We start from the raw sequence: 20,308 nt of genomic DNA on the forward strand, positions 1-20,308 counted from the left end.
AAGTTTGAGTGGTCTGGATTGGAAGATCAAACCAGCCACAACATTCCCTTTAGCCAAAGCCTAACTAATCCAGAGCAAGCACCTAACGCTCTTCTGCTCTACGAAGGCTGAGGGAGGTGAGGAAACTGCAGAAGACAAGGCTGAAGCTAGCAGAGGTTGGCTCATGAGGTTTAAGGAAAGAAGCCGTCTCCATTACATCGAAGTGTGAGGTGAAGCAGAAAGTGCTGCTGTAGAAGCTGCAGCAAGTTACTCAGAAGATGTAGCTAGGATCGTTCCTCGAGGTAGCTACACTAAATGGCAGATTTCCATTATAGACGAAACAGCCTTCTATTGGAAGAAGATGTCATCTAGGAGTTCAGAGCTAGAGAGGAGAGGTCAATGCCTGACTTCAAAGTTTCAAAACATGGGCTGACTCACTTGTTAGATGCTAAGGCAGCTGGTGACTTCAAGCTGAAGCCAATGTTTATTTACCATTCTAAAAATCCTAGGACCCATACAAATTATGCTAAATCGACTCTGCCTGGGCTGTATAAATGGAACAATAAAGTCTGGATGACAGCACATCTGTTTATGATGTGGTTTACTAAATATTTTAAGCCCACTGTTGAAATATATCACTTCCTCTGTACCTGGTCACTCAAGAGCTCTGATGGAGATGTCCAACAAGTGTAACGTTTTTTCCTGCCTGTTAACACAACATCCATTCTGTAGTCCATGGATCAATAAGTTATTTTGACTTTTGAGTCTTATTATCTAAAGAAACACATTTCATAAGGCCATGGGTACCATAAATAGTGATTGCTCTGATGGATCTGGGCAAAGTCAATTGAAAACCTTCTGGAAAGAATTCACCATTCTAGATGCCATTAAGCACGTTCATGATTCATGGAAAGAGGTCAAAATATCAACATTCCCAGGAGTCTGAAAGAAAGTTGATGCCAACCCTCATGGATGACTTTGAGAGGTTCAAGACTTCAGTGGAGGAAGTCACTGCAGATGTGGTGGAAATAGCAGGAAAACTAGAATTAGAGGTGAAGCCTGAAGATGGGACTGAACTGCTGTGATCTCATGATAAAACTTTAATGGATGAGGAGTTGCTTCTTATGGATGAGCAAAGAAAGTGGGTTCTTGGGAAGGAATCTGCTCCTGGTCAAGATGGTATGGAGACTCTTGAAATGACAGCAAAGAATTTAGAATATTGCCTAAACTTAGGTGATGAAGCAGCAACAGGGTTTGAGAAGATTGACTCCATCTCTATTGTGAGTAAAATGCTATCCAACAGCATTCATGCTACAAAGAAATCATTTGTGACAGGAAGAGTCGATACATGTGGCAAACTTCATTGTCTTCTTTTAGGAAACTGCCATACCCACCTCAGCCTTCAGCAACCACTACCCTGATGGATCAGCAGCCATCAACATCCAGCAAGACCCTCCACCAGCAAAAAGATTATGATGTGCTGAAAGCTCAGATGATGGTTAGCATTTTTTTTTTTAGCAGCAAAAGCATTTTTAAATTAAAGTGTATACATTGTTTTTTTAAGACATAATGTTATTGCACACTTCGTAGGCTATGGGATAGTGTAAACATAACTTTTATATGCACTGGGAAGCCAAAAATCCATTTGACTTGCTTTATTGTAATACTGGCTTTATTGCAGTGGTCTGGAACTGAACCCACCATATCTCCAAGGTATGCCTGTAAAATAAATGCTTTCTTGTTTAGGCAAACTTCATTCTCTGCAGAAACAGCAACACTAGAGTTTAGCTTTAGACCATGTTATCAATTATAATAGCAGCCATGATAGGTCCTGTAAAAAATGGCTTTTCCTTGAGGATAGTGACAGACACGCCAAATCTTAACAGTTTCTCTCTGCACAGCTAAATTAAGAGGCTCTATCATCAATCATGTCAAATTTGTTGAAATGCTTTTTATGTCAAGTTGATACACTACTAGCCTATTATAGTTACTGTCAGGCTCCTCATTTTTTTTTTTTTAACGAGGTGCTCCTAGAAGAAAGCACAGTAACACTTGATGTGAAAGGAAGGAGTTTATCATGTTGGTTGTGATAAATACACCACATTTTACTTTATTTTATTATTATAATTTTAATGTTTATTTTTGAGAGAGAGAGAGACAGAGCATGAGTGGGGGAGGGGCAGAGAGAGAGGGAGACACAGAATCTGAAGCAGGCTCCAGACACTGAGCTGTCAGCACACAGCCCTATGCGGGTCTTGAACCCACAGACTGCAAGACCATGACCTGAGCTGAAGTTGGACGCTTAACTGACTGAGCCACCCAGGTGCCTCAATAAACCGCATTTTAAAGATATAAAAATGGGTACAGGGCAAAGCTTAAAATATTGCCAGAAGAAGGCAAATGAGTTACAAATAATGAACACTAAAAAAGAAGGAAAAGCATTTACATTAATATTCTGTGGAAGAATATTAGTCTTGAAAAGGAAAGAAATTCCGGGACACCTGGGTTGGCTCAGTCTGACTCAGGCTCAGGTCATGATCTTGCAGCTGGTGAGTTCAAGCCCCACGTCAGGCTCTGTGCTGACAGCTGGGAGCCTGGAGCCTGCTTTGAATTCTGTGTCTCCCTCTCTCTCTGCCCATTCCCACTCATGCTCTGTCTTTCTCTCTTTCTTTCTCAAAAAATAAACATTAAGAGAAAAAAAAAGGAAAGAAATTCTAAAACATGATAAACCTTAAGGACATTATACTAAGCAGAGTAAGCCAGTCATGAAAAGACAAATATTGTATGACTCCATTTACATGAGGCACCTAGGGTAGTCATATTCATAGAAACAGAAAGGAGAATAGTGGTTGCCAGGAGCTGAGATCTGAGGGAGCATGGGTGTTGTTGTCTTATGGGTACAGAGTTTCAGTTTTGCAAGATGAAAACGTTCTAGTGATTGGTTGTACAATAATGTGAATGTATTTAACACTACAGAAACGTACATTTAGAAACGGTTACGATGGTGAATTTTAGGTTATGTGCATTTTACTACAATCAAAATTTTTTAAATAGCCTATTGATAATAATTATGAACATGATAATTTTTATTGGAAACCATAAACTGTCCATTCACGTCCATTTGATTTTCCAAAAATAATGCCGTGAGTTAGGATTTTATGGTCTTTGTTCTTTAGCTAAGGAAACCAAAGAGAAGAAGGCTGAACTGACTCAAAGACACAGAGCTGGGACTGGACCCCAGGGCACCTGCTTCTAAATACATAGCTCTGATTGCATAACTACATGTATATTCTATTCATTTATGTGCATGTTATGCATATCCACCAGCTGTTACCTCAGTGAAATATTCAATTCAATTCAAAGAATAGTTACTGATCTCATAATAAACTTTAGAATTGTATTCTTTTCCTGTATCTCTTAAACTCATGTCCCTCCTCAAAATGCTTGTAAATTATTCTCTCTGTACTCTTAACAAAATGTATTAAGCAAGTAGTCAAAATTCTATCACCTTCGTTTATTGATTGAAGAAGCAGAGAGGTTCAATGACATGCCTAAATTCAAATGAGCTAGAAGCCAATAAGGAGTTTAGTGAACCTGTCCTAGGTTCTGTGCACTATGCCTTTGGAAATCCGGGTGGTTGGGGCTGCAAAAATCATGTAAAGCCAACAATCTTTCCCTCACGGAGCCCAAATAACCTATGATCATCTGTGTCTTGGATTCGCGTCGGACTGAATCCTCCAGTAGTCTGTAACACTCTCCTGTTCACGACCCCTTCACTTCTGCTTTCATTACAACAGCAGTCTGTGTTGTGACTGTGTGCCTTTCACACCTGGCCCATCACGGGGCTGAGATGAGTTCAATACTTGTACCTGGGCTAAGTCTAGAACTTCACTCCTGGTGGCCTTGTCCTGTCACTGCATGCCCAATACTTTCTAGAGCATGTATTGTGTGCCAGGCACTGTGCTAAATGCTTTATATGCATCTTCTTATTTAGTTCTTTATCATGTCACCATTATCATCCCCATTAAATGCGTTGAAATTCACTTACTCAATTCAAAAAGTTAGGATGTGACAAAGCCAGGATCCAAACTCAGTGTGACTCCTGAGTCCTGATACTTAACCATTATGCCACTTACCTTAAATTTCTACCTGGAAGCCATGTGATTGTCATATTTTGTCAATCTCTAAATAATAAGAATGCTGCTTGTTCTTCTGGTGCACATCTTTCTCACCTCCTTTCAAGGCAGTTCTCTCCTTCTGCATCAATCATTACCGGATAATGTTTAACCTAAGAGGCAGAGCCCAGCGACAGTTCTCATTTTTTAAGAAACCTCATGGACCTGGGGACTTGGGATTGTATTTCCCTTGTGTAAACTGGTATTGGATCTCAGGCTCCTCAAGGCTCTCTGTCAGCCCCCAGTGCTGTGCTGACTCCGCAAAGGAGTGAGTGATAAATTGCTTGCTCTTGCGGCTTCTGTGCTTTAAGAACGCAGTCATCCATTTACATCCCACAATTTCTTTGTCACTGTCAATGATAACTGATAACATTTATAATCTGGTAAGGTGAAAGAGTCTCCCAGGTGTCAAGCTATATATTGTGACACAGCTTTGTAAGTCCCTTATTGCATTCTCAAACATACCAGCAAAGGAAAGGTTGAACAGGACTGAACATAACACAGGCTGACTTCACTCAATTTTTCATGTGTATTGGTAAACTTTTGAGAGTTGTCAAACTTCTGAAAAGTTGCCAGGATCCAATACTAATGATCGCCAAATGCTTTTATGACATCCAGGAATGTACTTTAGACATTTCTTACGCTACTTTCTTCACATTTTCCTGTGCATTAAAACTATGAGTATTGTAATGTGCCTTGATCTTACATACATAAAGCTTTTCAATAGCTGGCCCAGGAATTTCAAACCAGGATTTGCATTTTCATTATGAAGGTTATCATCTGAAACAGGTAATATTTTGTTTAATGCAAGACATCCTGCATTGATTAGCACTACAAGTGACCGTGAAAATTTGGTACATGAAAATTGGAATCTCTACTGGGACACTTGCTTCTAAATCTGTATTTAGATTTAGAAGGCCAGCAGGTGGCTGCATTTTAATGTATATACATCTATCCAAAATCCCTGTTTACATGAAAATCATTAGACTTAACAATAGAAGGATCATCAGAACTATAATTTGTTAACTTGCTAATAGTTCTTCTGATTTTAGTTAGTGTGGCTTCCTGAGGCTACCCCATGTGTATATATATATAATGTACATATATATTATATATACATATATGGTACTGTACTATAGAGAGAGTACTGTATATATATATAGGGAGAGAGTACTATACTAGTATGCATGTGTATATATATATATTATATTTATAGTATCTACTAATGAGTGTCAAGAGTAGAGACAGAGATGCTGATATTGCAGAATTGTTTAGAGTTTGTGAGACACAGCCCCTTTTGCTCCGAGAGTTATTGAAGTTTTGCACTGCCTTTGAAATTCAAATTCCCAGAGCCTTCTGCTCAGCCCTGCTCTGACTAGCTCTTTTGAACTTAAGTGTCTTTCCTTGGCCTGTTAGCAAACCTCAGTCATGACCTTCTGGATACAAGTCCCTTTCCCTAAGAAGGAGGGGGCTTCACCACTGTTCCTTCCAGATTGGGTCTGGGAATGGAGAGGGATGTAAATCTTGAGCTGGGTCTTTTAACTCCCAACCACGTCAAGGCGGTAGGGACTTTCTGTTTCGCACCACCAGTGCCCCTGGGGTATCTACTGTTCTACCCTTGGTGGTCCAGGAGCTGGGGAAAGTCTCTCAGTGCAGACAGGAATCTTTCCTGCTGGATCATCCGCTGCTTTGTGGTTTCTCAGGACAGGAGAAGGTGGTGCTCACTCAGACACTGACAGACAGTGGATACCAGGTGACTTCAAGCAATTCCCAGGGCTTTCTTGACACAAGCTGAACTAAGTACTAACATTGATTCTGCTCCTCCAACGCCACTTCTCCCCATATACAATCCTCTCTTGCAAGGGTAGTCGGCTCTATTCTCTTTACAGCTATTGTATATATTTATACATGCCATGCTCTGCTCCTTAGCGTATTTGTTTTTAATTCTTAAAATATATTCCCACCCTCTAAAAACAAAAAACCAAAGTATACTCTTGGCTTTCACCTATCAAACCTATCAGTGCTAGACCCAACCCAGTTTGCTGACCCCGCCCCGGCCTGAGGATGCCCCGCCCCCACGCCGCAGACACGTGCAATGCGGGCGCTGTGGGAGAGCTTACACCACCTCTACTGCGCAGACTCAGAGTCGTGGGTTCGCCCTCCGGCCAGTAGGCTGAAGCTCTGCGCGTCCCATTCTCGGGGCGTCATATTCCTGGTCCTCAGACTCCTCCAAGTCCTCGCCTCACCACGGTGGCCCAAACGGCGTGGCTCTGAAGGACTCTGCCCCGTGTTTTCCCGCTCTCTGTGTGCTTAAAGAGAGCGAACGGGCGGAGAGAACGGCGAATCTGCAGAACCCCGCGGGGCCGCATATTCCTTCAAGAGTCCGAGGAAGGCGACTCGAGGGACGGGAGCAGGGCTGGCTGTGGCGTGGTCGCTGCCGTCGCGCCCTCGGCCGGATCGTGTGACTCCTGAGACCCGGGACCCGGTGAGCAGGCGGACGGGTCGGGGGACGGTGGTACCCCGGCCGCCCCCGGGGCCAGACGGTGGTTCCCGCCCGTGGGTACCGTTCCCACCGAGGACCGTTCAGGGCCTGGCAGTGCCCGGGCCTTGGTGCAGAGATCCCGGCGGGGCCGCGGCTGGTGGTGTGAGGGGCAGGCCGGGCTCCTGGAGTGGGGGTGGGGGGGGCTTGGAGTGAGGCTGGGCGTCCGTGATGCATCCAGGGCGGAGGCTGGGGATTCAGGAAGAAGAGCCTCCTAAGGTTCTGGTGCTGCTGAGCCTTTGCTAGCTAGAAGGAGGGAATGGGGAGCCGGCTGTCCTTTGTCCCAGGTTTCGGAATCCTTCTTGTGGCCTTTTAGGAGGGTGCTTCAGCTTTTGGTCTCAGGACTTCTTCACACAGTTAACATTACTGAGGACCAAAGAGCTTCTGTTCATATGGGTTTTATCTGTTAGTATTTACTGTCAGAAATTAAAACAGGGAAAGTTTTAAATTTCAGTTTAGTTAAAACTCAGTGATGAACCCCTTACATGTTTTTTAAGTTTACTTATTTTGAGAAGGAGAGAGCACAAGTGGGAGAGGGGCAGAGAGAGAGAATGAGAGAGAACCCCAAGTAGGCTCCCAGCTTAATAACCCGGAGCCCGCCTCCCAGGGGCCTCCGAGCTCAAGCTCCCCGTGGGGTTGCATCCCAGAGACCAAGAGATCATGACCTGAGCAGAAATCAAGAGTCCACCACCCAACTGACAACCAGCGTGAGCTATCCAGGTGCCCTGTGAACCCCTTACATGTTAATATGTTTATGAAAAAATGACTTTACAAAACAAAGAGGGCACTGTTTTACATTTTTGCTTATCTTTTTAATATATTCTGTTTCCTTCAACATTCAGTCTGCTGTGATATCCCATGTCACGTAGTCTGGAAAACTTCACTGTACACTCCAGAGAGAATGAGATTGAAAAAGATAAGGAACATCTTGGTATTTTTTTAAAGTGTTTACTTATTTATTTTGAGAGAGTGAGAGGGAGAGATGGAAGGAGGGAGGAGCAGAGAGAGAGAGAGGGAGACAGAGAATCCCGGGCAGGCTCTGCACCCTCAGCACAGAGCAGGGTGCAGGGTGCAGGGTTCGAACCCACGGACTGTGAGATCATGACCTGAGTGGAAGAAACCAAGAGTTGGACGCTTAACCAACTGAGCCACCTAGGCACCCCACATCTCGGTATTATTAAAAATAACATATTGGTATTACAGACCCTTTGCAGACTGCCTGAAAAGGGTCCTTGGAACTCTAGGGTTCCCACTTTGAGAACCTCTGAATGAGGAAATTGGGAAGTGTCATCTGACCTCCACAGTGAAACAGATCAGGGTGTTTGAATTTAGCTGCTGCCAGGAACATCCACCTAGAGATGAGGGTTTTCTGACAAATGATCCTTTTTAAAAAAAATGTTTATTTATTTTGAGAGAGAGAGAGAGAGAATGTGAGCAGGGGAGGGGCAGAGAGAGGGAGAGAGAGAATCCCAAGTAGGCCTCAAATTGTCACCATAGAGCCAGACATGAGGCTCCATCTGTGAGATCATGACCTGAGTGGAAACAAGGGTCAGTTGCTCAACCCACTGTGCCACCCAGGTGCCCCTCCCCTCATCCTTTTGATAATATTGCTATAGGAAAACTAATTGCATCAAGAATGATGTTTCTTTGAGATACTTGGTTCCTAAGTTTTCATCCAGGGCAAGAAGCATTTAGCCTGGGATGAGAGGCTTTGGTTTCAGAATGCTCTGACAAGGGAGGAGTCATTTAGCCCACATAAATTCCTATTTTATTACGTATTCTTTTTTTGGAGGGATTATCATAGATTCTATGAAATGAAATTTCAATCACCTTAACTACTCCTTTTCAATGTCTCCTTTGCTGGCCCTTCCTCTACCTAAATGTGCAGAGGGGAGTGGAAAAAAGGGAATTCCATCCATGGTAATTTAAATGGGCTGAAAAAATTTCCAGAGTATAAGCAGGCATCTTTCCTGCTGGGCGATGGACAGCTTTCTGGGTGCAGTGAGCACCATTGGTAAGGCCTCTCAGTACAGGTGAATTTGCAGTGTCTCCAGTCTTCTCTTTTCATGCAGTTTCCCTAGATGATTTCACCCAATCCCATGTGTTTTTATCATAAGAACACGTTATCCACCACCACTGCTTCTAATTTGAGTTCCTGGCTCAAAATTTAGCTGTCTGAATAATATCTCCACTTTTATGTCTTGAGGACAACTCAAACTTAACAAAGCTAAAACTGAACTTTTGATCTTTCCCCTTGATGTATGCACGGCCTGCTTCTTCTGCAGTTTTTCCCTCTTAGAAATTGACATCATGTTCTCCTAAATTGCTTAGAATATAAATCTGGAAGTCATTCTTGAGATATACTCACTTGGACTTCTTATATCTCAATCTATCACCTAGTCTTAATTCATTTTGATTCCAAATTATATCTCTAGTACATTAGCTTTTTTACTGCTATTACCGTAAGTCTGAGTTTACCATCATTTTTCGCCTGGACTGCCCCAAAGCATCCTTCTTACTTATTCTCCTTACATCCACTTATATCACTGCCCCTCTCCAATCTGTCTCCAAATCTTTTAAAATCAGAAGTATGAATACATTGCTCCTCTGTCAGAAGTTTTACTGTGGCTACTCAATGTTTTTAGGCTGAAGTTCAAAGTTCTTAACAAGGACTCTAAGATAGCGTATGATCTGCCCCCTGTCTACTTCCCCAGCCTCTTCTCCCACCCCCTTTCTATATCACTCTTTATACTTCACCCGTAGTAGGTTTTATTCATTCAGCAGGCAACATTTATGATTGAGCATACAATTTGTGCCAGATACTGTTCAGATACTGAGGATACAATGGTGAACAAAGTCAGGGACCCTATTCTGATGGAAATTGTACTCCAGAGTAGGGAATTAGGCTACAAACAACCATACCAATAAATGTCAAAGGTAGTTTCAGAGGGCAAAAATTCTACAAAGAAATAAAACGTAATGTGATAGAAAGTGACGACAGGCTACCTGGCACTGGGTGGTCAGGGAAGACTTCTCTGTGAAGCTGAGCTCAGAATGACAAGAAGAAGCCAGGTCAGCCTTGTGAGTATATGGGAACAGAACATTCCAAGGAGTGATGATAACAAAGATAAAAGCTCTGAGGCAGAAACAAGTTTGTTTATGAAATAGCCCAGTGTGGTTGGCCCATGGTGAGGTAGCATATTAGTTTTCTATTACTGTTGTAACAAATTACCATCGTGGCTTAAAAACACACACACACACACACACACACACACACCACCACCACCACCAACAACAACAACAACAACAACACAGATTTACCATTTTACAGTTCTGGAAGTCAGAAGTCTGAATGGGTCTCAGTGGGCTAAAACTGAGGTGTCTGTAGCACTGCATTCCTCTTTAAGGGAATGCTCTCAGGGAACATACATTTTCTTGCTTTTTCCAGCTTTTAGACGTTGCTCACACTGCTTGGCTCATGGCCCTCACCCTCTACTTTCAAAGCAATGTGGGGTGAGTCCTATATTGTGTTATGTTGATGACCTTGTTTCTGTCATCACATCTTATTCTCTGACTCTTCTGTCTCCTTGTTCTATTTTTAAGAACCCTTCTGATTACTGGGCTACCTAGAGAGTCCAGAATAATTTTGCATTTTAAGGTCAGTTGATTATAGTCTTAATTTCGCAACCTCAATTCCCCTTAGCTATATAAAGTAACATATTCACAAATTCCAAGGATTAGGGTGTAGATATCTTGTGGGAGAGACATTCCACCTACCACAGGTAGAAGAATGCAGAAGATGAGGACAAAGAAGTGGGTTTGGACCAGATTTTGAAAGGCTTGTAGGCTAGGTTAAGGAATTTGGATTTTATTCCAAGAAAGGGAAAGTCCTTGGTGGATTTCAAGCAGAGCAGTGGAGTGATCTGAATTGCATTTTAAAAGGAACATCTGTTTGCCATGTGGAATTGGATTTAAAGAGGGAAAGAATGGCAGCAGTGAGACTAGTTACGGAATATGTCATTTCTCTGCAGGTGGTTAGTTGGATTAGGGTGATAGCATTGAAGGTGGAGAGAAGTGAATGATTATAGGATGTATTTTAGAGATAAAAGCTTGCAAATATATTTACATGGAGGTAAAGGAAAGAGAAGAATGAGGGATGAGTCTCTCACTAAGGTGGAGAAGGCTAAAGGATAGCAGATTTGAGGAATTGGGAATCAATTTTTTGCCCATGTTAACTTTAAGAGCTACATTTGGTATTCAAGTGGAGATGTTGAGAAGGCAATTACGTGTAAGAGTCTGAATCTCAGTGGAAAATCAGGTCTAGAGGTATGTACTTGAGAGTTACAACCTAAGTGGGATTAAGGCCATGTGACTGGGTGACATCTTTTAAAGATACAAATATAGAAAAATAAAGGACCTAGGATTAAACTCTAGGGCTCCAATATTAAAGGTGAGACAAAAGAGGAGCCAGCAAAGAAACAGAAGATGAGCCAAGAAATTGTTTTCGGTTTTTTCGTGAGGAAAGGGGGATGACTAGCAGTTTGAATGCCAGTGAGAGACAGGTGAAAGAGAAGTGCCTATTGGATTTACAATATGGTGGTCATTGTTGACCTTAAGAACAGTTTGAGTGGAGTGGTGGAGATGGACACCTGAATGAAGAGTGTTAAAGAGAGAAACAGAAGTAAGAAAGTAGAGGTGACTGTTTTAGACAATTCATCTGTATCCTGAAGTGTGTTATGTGCCATCCCAACTTGAGGCCATAGCACACTCTGTTTCCTCCGCCTGGTATCTTTTCCGCTTTGCTGCACCCTCCCCCACCACTATAGGTCCTTGTGAAGTTCACCCACATACTTCTTTAATTATAAGTATATAGTTATGCCCCCCCCCATATACACACATGCACACACTTACTATACACATGCCAGATAGTAAACTCCACAAAGCTGGGATGATTTTGCTTTGGCTCATCGTCATATTCCTAGTATGTAGCCCAATGTCTAACATCTGGTAGTTTCTCAACATTCAACTCATTCATTGAGTCAGTGAATAAATTAATATTATGTTCTAGTACCTTGGATGAATGATATGGTCTAGTGGTGTTTTATTTTTTTCTGTAGTTCATTGTTTTCATGTGATACTTGGTAGCCATTCATGAAATCATATAATGATCTATCAGGAGCACTTTGATTAACAGCTAATAAGCATTTTGCCTGAAAAATAATTCAGCATCTTTTGCAACAGATTCTTGATAAAGAGCTTCAAAGGTCATTTTACTTTTGACATTAAAGAGCTACATGCTATTCCCAAAGGCTAGCATTCCCAGGGGATAACAGAAAGCTGTTCTAAAGGTATGGAATCTGTGTGTGTGTGTGTGTGTGTGTGTGTGTGTGTGTGTTCACGCGCATGTGCGTGTTAGTGTTTATTAGCTAGGTCACATTGGGAGGCCACTTAAACTTTCTGGGCCTTGGTGTCTTTATCTGTAAATTGGAGGTCATTGCCCTTATTTTGCCCACCAAACAGGGTAATTATAGTCAAATGAAATAAAATATGTGAGAACACTTTGAAAATTCAAAAGCACTATGAAAATCTAAAGTATTATTACCATTTTGATTCTCTTTCAATAGAACTCCTGTTACCCAAACAGAAAGATGAAAATACCCTCGTTTGCTTTCCTCCCTTTTAAATTTGGTGTCCTCTTAACGGGACTTACAGTAAGAGTAGATGGTATTAAACCTCTTATCGCTTGTTCAGGAGCCAGGTTCTCTAGTATTTTTATTTGGATCTTACTTGTACAGTAATACATTATCTGTCCCCTTTGTTCATTTACCTCTCATGGAAAGAAAACAAGTCATTTGTTGACTTGGAATCTGTAGGCATAAAATGTGCCCTTCTTGTCTATTCAGAAATAGACACTCTAAAAACATGAAACTTGAGGTGTTTCTTCAAGGTGCTGTGGGATTCGAGGTGAAGAATTTGCAAAAGACCAATATTTCACCTAACAGAAATCTGTGAATATTAAAATGCCTTTGTGCTAAGAGGAATCTTTCTAATTTATCTACATAATATGTAAATATAGAGTAATTTTCACAAGCCATACAGAAGAATCCATTTTATTACTTACAGCTGTCCATTGCTGAATGTATGTGCATGTTAATACCATACTTAGTGCAGTGATTAGAGTTCTGAGGATGGAAATACATAGGCCTTGGTGCAAGTTTCGGCTTTGCTGCCTGCAAACCTGTGGTTGTGTGCAATTTATTAACCTCTCTAAATAACAGTTTCCTTATCGTTAAATAGGAATTTTTTCATAGAATGTTGTGAGGACTAAATGAAATAATATTGAAAAAATAATTTAGCTCATAGTAAGTGGTCAGTAAAGATTCAGGTTATTATATATACTATATATTATCACATTTATAATAAATGTAGTGTTAATACAACTATATTACTCAGAAATAAATTGTATCAATTAATATACACATACTATATTTTAGTGTTAATAATAAAATTAATATAATATTCACCTATTGGTATGTACTTTAAGTATCCTCCTATTCCAGGTTGAGTTGTGTTCCCCTTCCTCAGTTCTTAAGTTGAACTCCTTAACACTCAGTGCCTCAGAATGTGACTTTATTTGGAGATAACAGTCTTCACAGAGGTAATCAAGTTCAGATGAGGTCATAGGGTGGGCTTGCATCCAGTATGACTGGTGTCTTTATAAAAAGGGGACGTTTGAAAAATGATATGCACACAGGGAGCAGACCGTGTGAGGACGAAGGCAGAGATCAGGGTCACCACCTCTCTACAAGCCAAGGAATGACAAGATTGCTAGCAAACCACCAGAAGCTAGGCATGAGGCATGAACACATTCTCCCTCACCACCCTCAGAAGGAACCAACCCTGCCAGGAACCTTGATGTAAGACTTTTGGCCTCCAAAACCGTGAGAAAAGAAATTTGTTTTGTTTAAGCCACTCAGTTTGTGGGACTTTGTTATAGCAGGCCTAGCAAACTAATATACTTGCCCACTGGAAAATGAGTGAGGGTAGTGAGATTTTAGGGGGCTGTACACATAGGCAGGGGCACCAAGAACATTCTCCTGTACTTTCTTTCATTGTCCACTATTGAAATCCTCCTTATTCTTCCAGGTCTGATTCCAGAGCCATTTCCACCAATGAGACTTCCCCAGTCTTCTGGTCAGAAGCTATTGCTTCTCATTTGGTGCTCATAACAGAGAGAGGCAAGCATGGTTTATCCTTTCCCTCTATACTTCATTCCTCAAGGAAACTAGATTATCTCATGTAAGAATCACCCCTACCCGTTTTCACCCCTGCTCCCTACCCATTCAATTCTAAGGGTTTTGAGAGTGAGGGGTGTATGTCATTCATTTGGGGTGTGTCAGTCCCATCCCCTATCAGCTAGTGTAGAGTACAGTGCTTACATAGAACATATAGAGTGGATGCTCAGTAAATATTTCAGCAATTGAACTGATTTTTCCTTCACTATTTCTTCATCTTTACTGCACTGTGAGAGAACCTTTTAGAATGAGGGAGGAACTAAAGTTAGCTGGATAGGTAAGTACCTAAAATATGTCTTTTTGTTGTTCGGGTTTATGGAAAGGGAACTTGTGGCCAAAAACAGCTGGGGAGTATTAGGGAGTTTAGGGCACAGAGCCAAGCAAACTAAGTTTTCTCAGTTGAGGTGGGGGATAGGATTAGATTTATAGCCTTGAGAGCAGTTCAGGGCTGGAAGGCTGAGGTTGGTCAGGTTGGGAATCCTGGCTGTCACTGTGAGAGGGAAGGTAGAGTTACAGTGCCAAAACGTATTAGGGCTGGTGTTGTTTGGGTGTGGGGGAGGACAAGGGGCAAATGGCAGGGGAGCCAAAAGGTCACTTTTGTCCAGCTACTGGTCAGGAAGGAGGACCTGGGACTACAACAAGAGTGCATCTGTGATCTAGGTGCAAGTAGGTTTGAAGACAACATTTTCCAACCCAAAACACAACATGTGATGAGTGCAGATGAATGTGTCTAAACAGGAATACAGAATAATTGAAACTGGAGGGATTCAAGAGAATGTCTCATGCATGGTTGCTGTTGTTTCAGAAATGGTAATGGAGGTAGGCCTGAAGTGATGGTCTTTACTTCTCCTCGTTTCTGTCTTTTTTTTTTCCCCTGGTCTATCCTGAATATTGCACTGAAATACATTTTCATTGTGTTTTTATCGTAATAGCAGGCGAGTTGATTACATTATTGGTTCTTTATAACCCTCGCTGGATTTTTTTTCCCACTAATTTAAATACCCCCTTGCACTAAGATCTCCTAAGACCATTTAAAATTGTTTTATTATTTCCCACGATCAAGAGAAATTTTACTTTGCTTGGGGATATCCTATATCTGTCTTAATGGGTTAAGGAATTTTGCCTACCTCTTCCATTGTTCCTATAATGTCTAAATGAACAGGACTTACAAAGACCTTTTTTCATTAGATACTGCCTTCTAGCACGAGAATACCTGTATCACTAATCTCTTGAGTTTAAGTGAATTTCAATATATTTTTATTTGTAGGCAGTGCCAGCTTTCAGGGGTAGAGAATGCAGTTGAGAGGAGGAGGGGTGTGGTCAGCCACAGAGAGGTGTAAGATACTATCTCTTTGTCATTGTCCATTTTTTGACTTAATTGTAAAATAGACTGCCATAAGCTTGAATTATATGGTGATACAACTTTGTCTCTAATCTGTCTTCAAAGGTACAGATGATAGTCATGTTACATTTTACAAAATTTCTGCCATGGCATATTCACTGCCTTTCATATGTGTCTCCTGTGGGCATGTACTGGGAATGGGCTTATGTTTTCACCTTTGTACGCCCAAAATTCTGTCTTGGAGCAGTACTCTTCAATCTCCTATGAGCCAGCTTGCATGCTGTATTGAGGGGAGGTGAGCTTTTGGCAAATAAAATGATACGTGCTCATATAAGCTAATAAACCTGCGACTTTTTTTTAAGCTAATGAGTTTTTGCCATTATAATTTGTAGCAGATTGAGAAAATTTTCCCCATATATTTTTTTAACAGTTAGGGAACCATCTGTGAAGCATTGGAAAGAATTGTATGTTTAACTCAATGTACTTACTATTCTTAACTTCCCTTTGACCCTTGCTCTGAAGACTTTTATCTGGATTTTAAGAACATGTTCAAAGATATTTTAAAAATTGCCATATACTTAGGTTGACTTATATGTTTGAAATGTGGCATTTGGCTATAAAGAAAAAGGGAGCCCGTATTGTGAACTGAAATGAGAGGGGTTGAATAGAGAGGTGACAGAGTATAGTAAATAGCCAAGCCTGTGTTCATATCCCAGCTCTGCCTCTTGCTAGCTATGTGACTTTGGACAACTTATTTAATCCCTCTGTGCCTCAGTTTCCTCATTAATGAAACTTTATTATGAAAAACTTGACCTTGTTTTGGGACCTGGTCAACTTGAGATTAAAATAACTAAATCCATTTGGTCTGAAAAGCTCTTTACGTTCCCCAGATTAGGTCAGAAAGGGCTGAGTACTGGGTCAACCTGGGTGACTCAGTCAGTTAAGCAGTTGAGCATCCGACTTCGCCTCAGTTCACAATCTCACAGTTTGTGGGTTTGAGCCCCGTGTCGGGCTCTGTGCTGACAGCTCAGAGCCTGGAGTTTGCTTTGGATTTTCTCTCTCTCTCTCTATCTCTCTCTCTCATTCTCTGTCTGTCCCTACCCTGCTTGCGTTCTTTCTCTGTCTCTCAATTATGAATAAAAATGTTAAAAACATTTTTAAAAGAAAGGGCTGAGTACTACAGACCCTGTTGCCTGTGAAGTTTCTGAGTATTGCTAGGCAAACTCTGAATGAGAGGCGGTAGTAGGAGAATATTTCACTTCTGCTTTTGTGACCCAGAGTGAATTGAGGCATCAGGCAGTCCTTCTCTGGAAGTTATGTGCTGTTGTTGGTATGTGTGTATAGGTGGTAGGGAGGGGGATTAAGAAAAACAACTATTTCTGGGGCGCCTGGGTGGCTCAGTCAGTTAAGTGTCCAAATTCAGCTCAGGTACATGATCTCACTGCGTAGGTTCGAGCCCCACATCAGGTTCTATGCAGACAGCTCAGAGCCTGGAGCTTGCTTCGGATTCTGTGTGTCGCTCTCCCTCTGCCCCTACCCTGCTCCCTCTCTCTCTGTCTCTCTCTCTCAAAGAAAAATAAACATTAACAGACAATTCTTTAAAAACAACAAAAAAAAGAAGGGGCACTGGGTGACTCAGTCGGTTAAGCATCCAGCTTCAGCTCAGGTCATGATCTCACAGTTCATGGGTTCAAACCCTGCATCGGGCTCTGTGCTAACAGCTCAGAGCCTGAAGCCTGCTTTGGATTCTATGTCCCCCTCTCTTTCTGCCCTTCCCCAGCTCGCACTCTATCTGTCTCTCTCTCTCTCAGAAATAAACATTAAAAAAAATTAAAAAAAAAAACTTTCTGAAAAATAGCAGACATATACCATATGCACTTTGCTGTTTCCAATTAACGATATATGGTGGGCATCTCTCCATAACAATAATGTAGAGGTATTCCTCCTTCCTTTTTATAGCTTCATAGTTTTCTGTGGGCTCACCCATTCTGCTATAGATGGGCACCTGGGTTATTCCTGTGTTTATGCTGTTACAAGTGGTGTAAAGAATAACCTTCTGTATATATCTTTTCATACTTTTGCCAGTATATCTTTGATTAAATTGTTAGATGTCAAATTGCTGAGTTAGAAAATAAATGCATAGTCGTGTTGCTAGAAGAGGCCGAATTCTCCCCCATTAGTGTACCATTTTGAATTCCCGTCAGCAGTGTGTGAATGCCTGTTTCCCCAAGGTCTCATGAACATATTTCAGATTTTTTTATTTGTTGCCAGGTCCTATTAGGTCACTGTAGTTTAGTTTTCATTTTTCTTATTATGAGTAAGGTTGAGTATCTTCTTATACAGTTAAGAACTATTTGTATTGCTTTCTGATTTATCTGTTAATATCTTTAGCTCATTTTTCAGTAGGGTGTTAGTTTATTTCTTTTCTCTGCTAGAAACTCTTTTTATATTCAGAGTATTATCCCTTTTCTGTGATAGAAATGGCAAATATTTTTTCTCAGTTTGTCATTTGTGCTCTTACTTTACTCATGTTGCCTTTCCTATATAAAAAAAAAATCCTGTTTTTAAGGTTTTATATAATCAAATTTATTAGTGTTTTCTCTTACTCCTTCTGAATTTTGAGTTATAGTTAGGAAAGTTTTTACCACTATCAAATTATAAAGGGATTCATCCATGGTTTTTGAAGTACAGTTGATCCATGAACAATGCAGGGGTTAGAGGTGCCAGCCTATCCCCCAAATGGTGAAAAATCTGCATGTGATGTTTGCCCAAAAACGTAACTACTGAGACCCTACCATTGACTGCAAGCCTTATCAATAACATAAGCAGTTGATTAGCACATATTTTGTATGTTTTATGTATTGTAAATTATATTCTTATAATAAAGTAAGCCAGAGGAAAGAAAATGTTATTTAGAAAATCAAAAGGAAGAGATAAAGCATTTACATTTATAGTACTGTAGTATATTTATTGAACAAAATCTGCATATAGGTGGACCTACACAGTTCGAGTCCATGCTGTTCAAGGGTCAGCTGTACTTGGTGTGGTTTAATATTTTACATTTAATCTCTGATCCTTTTGGAATTTGTCTTACATGGGAAACTGGGCACTGTGTTTTGGGCTACCTGGGGAGTGTCAGGGGTGGATTGGAGGAGGATTTGGGGAAAATGAAATACGGAGTTGTATACAATAATATCTCTGTATCAGAGTGCTATTATTAGAAGAAGAATAGCTCACAACAGCCCTTAAGAATTGAATAAATAGATACCATGAGTCTGTATGATAAGATAATATAGTAAAGAAATCAGGTCTCTTCAAATGAACTTATTGATGTACTTGAGTACACAAAAGATATCCTTAAAAAGAGAATGAGACAAATGCGTTAATAGAATAAAATGATAGGAGAGTTTTATTTATGGGATAGTCAAGAAAAGAATCTCAAGTGAAATGACACTAGAGCTGAGTTTTAGGGGATAGGTAGGAACTCAAGAAAGTGAAGGTAAAAGAGGGTATTACTAGCAAAGAGAGCATTTTGTGGCTTGAAAGTATTTGCTGTGTTCTTGAAAAAGCGGAAGAGTTCCCTTGACTTGGTCATCCACCACATACATGTTTTGAGAAGAAAGGGCTGAAAGAGAAGACTCAGTGATCCTGTTAGATCTAAGGTCAGGAAACATTATCCTCAAGAGCCAGATTGTAATTATTTTAGGCTTTCAGACCATATGATCTCTGTCCTAATTACTCAGCATGAAAGCTGCCATAGACATGTAAGCAAACGAGTGTGGCTGTATTCTAATAGAATTTTATTTACCAAAAACAGGTGGCAGTCCAGATTTGGCCCATGTGGCATGATTTGACTTTCCCTGGATTGAAGGATTGGGATTGGAGAGCAGGTGAGGATATGGGGTGTTGGAAACACAGCAAAGTCTAGGGGAAAATCCCAGCAACATCATTGCGACTTTATTTTAGCATCCTCAGAGAACTAAAACTTCTAGTGTGGCTGCTACCACTATTTTACAGAAATAGTTATAAATTTTACATCAAAATCCTCTTAACTTTCTATATTGAAAAACATGACTTGTGGGAACCAGAAAAGAATGATGATCTCATCTTGTCTTGCCCAGTGGGGGCTCTGAAAGCTAAATCTTTCAGAAACGTGAGTAATCTTAATCCAGTTACGAGCAAGTACCACCCTGTGCCAGAACTCTCTCAAAGTGGGGAATTTTGACATAGGAAATCAGCGTCTTAGGGCGGTAATTAGCCAGGGGTGTCATTTTGATGGTTAAACTTCCAGAAAGCTTAAAGGCTATTCAAGAATTGTATAAAAGTCTGATGAATTAGATTTGAGAGCAAAAGGGAAAACCTCTTGATGAATTGAATCGAGTGCCTAAATTGGGTCTGAAGGTGGATAATTAGGCGGATTCTAAATATATCTCGGACTTGCAGATTCTACAAATATAGGCAGCTTAATAACAAAGCCTATGAGAATGTTTGTTTTTGACCAGCTGTCGAATAAAGGAGAAGTTCAGTTGTGTAAATGTGTCTTCATTTTGGTAACTGTGAAAATAAGTATTAATTATGTGTTCCAAATAATCCATCAGAGTACCGATCGTACTTAGTCACAAGGGTGATGACTATTAAGTAATTCGTATCATCTTAAAAATTTAAAAAAATGACTGTACATCTCTGAAGGAAAAAAAATCTAGGCATTATCAAGGTGAAAATGGCAACTTTCATCAAGGTGCCAGTGATGTTTCCATAATTATTGGTTTACCTAAGTGTGTAAATCAGTTGTTATATAATTACTTTTTAATTTTTAGAATTTACTAGAGAGAGTGAAGATAGTTATTGGGCAGGATAGGTACTGAGAATGTTAGCCAGACTCAGATTATTTTTCATCAAGATGAAAGTGTCATACTAAATGAAATTCTCCAGTGTATCTCCATATTGAGGTATATGCTTTTTGAAATATAGAGGTAAC

At 40.6% G+C, this 20,308-nt stretch overlaps 1 long non-coding RNA gene across 1 annotated transcript in view; it reads left to right on the top strand.

Annotated features, from left to right (window-relative positions):
- The first annotated feature begins 6,363 nt into the window (after nucleotides 1–6,363).
- Nucleotides 6,364–20,308, top strand: part of LOC125914812 (uncharacterized) — a 292,117-nt gene continuing 278,172 nt past the window's right edge. Inside the window, exon 1 of the long non-coding RNA XR_007455444.1 lies at nucleotides 6,364–6,639. This is a non-coding gene — a long non-coding RNA (uncharacterized LOC125914812). The remainder of the gene's footprint in view (nucleotides 6,640–20,308) is intronic.

This window comes from Panthera uncia (genome assembly GCF_023721935.1).
Source record: "Panthera uncia isolate 11264 chromosome D3 unlocalized genomic scaffold, Puncia_PCG_1.0 HiC_scaffold_8, whole genome shotgun sequence".
Lineage (NCBI taxonomy): Eukaryota > Metazoa > Chordata > Mammalia > Carnivora > Felidae > Panthera > Panthera uncia.